Raw genomic sequence first — 1,730 nt, 5'->3', positions numbered from 1 at the left:
AAGTTCAATATGGGGTCAGGATCCCGACTCCATACGGAGAAGCACATACTGTCCCAGGCAGAGGTTCTCAGCTCCTGGGGCAGGTCCCTCACAACTGCATGTAACTCCAGCTATGGAGATCTACAACCTCTACCCTCCATGGGCATGTGCCCACATGTGTACACTCACACTCACGGACATGCACAAGTACATTTAATTAAAAATAAAGTAAATCTTTTCTTTAAAGCTCAGAATGAGCTTACTACGAATTCTTGTCCAAGAGATCTTTCATCTTTGAATTCTGGTGCAAAACTCAATTTTATCAACAATCATAAATGAAATACAAAGTAAAACAGGAAAAAGATACTCTGAAGCCAAGTTTTAACACTGTAAGAACAAAATACTTCAGCACCAGTCTTCCTCATGTGCAATTAACCAGCAGCCAACAGATTACACATATATAAGAATATTTATCCTAGTTTATGAATACTAGGAAAAAACAAACATTATTTAACCGGATTATTTTGACATCCCTTGAGAGAGCGTGCATAGAAAATGACTCTGTAACACTTGATAAGCACTTGGCCACTCTTTCCATGTTAGCAAAGGCTGGAAGCTTTGTTTGGGGTCTGGGTCATTTTGCAGTGAAAGCAGCCTCTTACCTTATGACAGGCTGCACTAGCACGGGACACTTCTTGGCATGATCTCTTCTACCCACTCCAAGTTCTCAGCAACACCCACTCCTGGAGCATAAACTTGAACCTCAACACTTTAGCTTCCAGCTATCATTAAACATGGTATGATGCAGGTACTAGCAGCTTAGCTATATTTTGTTTAATAAATGAAGCCCAGAAGATATCACAATAAATGAGCCTGAGCCAACAATAACTAGCAACACTATCACCTACATGATTGGAATATATATGTGGAAGTCCCCAGCAGGCATGAATTTCAGAGGAAACTTCCTATATGTATTCTCTCTCTCTTTTTTTTTAAGCGTGTGTCTCAAAAGTTCCAACCCAGAATTTTGAAAAAATAACCTGGATGGTCAATTTGGTTTATAATAACCCCTGATGCTACAGTTAAACTTACTGAACAAAAAGATCCCTCTTTGTGTCCCGAGGCTTCTATTTTGAGTTTCTTGGCACTATCTTAGCATGCATTAAAACTGGAATTTTTTTTTTAAAGCTTGGATGAGATGTGGAATAATTTTCCGTTATGCATGCCTGGGAGGCAGAAAAATATTTCAGAGAAGGAAGACTATAGGGAGGATTTGGAATAAGACTGATAGAGAATTAATTTTAGTGTTATTAATCTATAGAACAAAATTCCAAAATGCTGCTTCTGGACCTCATCATGTTATTGGTAAACATACACAGCATCTGTGATCTCTGCATATTTTGGTTGCACCTAAAGAATTCTCCCCTATATTCATGCGTAGTTATAAAATATAAGTCTAGAGCATTTGATAGTGATGCTATTTTGTCCCCTTTCAGATACCAACAAAATCAAGGAAGAATTCTTTCTGAATGCATTCTGATAAGTACTATGTACAAAATGGCCATAATTATTTTTTGGATAATTTCTGTATTCATTCATGACCAGAAAAAACAGGGCCTCCACTAAAAACATAAAAAAAAAAAAAAAAAAAAAAAAAAAAAGAAAATCACACTGTAGGACTCAGAATATGCTGAGAAACCCTGAAAAACGTGGAAACAGCTGAATCTGCCTCTCAGCAAAATATGCCAAGA

Source organism: Mus caroli, chromosome 12 (genome assembly GCF_900094665.2).
Source record: "Mus caroli chromosome 12, CAROLI_EIJ_v1.1, whole genome shotgun sequence".
Classification (NCBI taxonomy): Eukaryota; Metazoa; Chordata; class Mammalia; order Rodentia; family Muridae; genus Mus; species Mus caroli.
Note: the sequence above shows the minus strand (reverse complement) of the source record.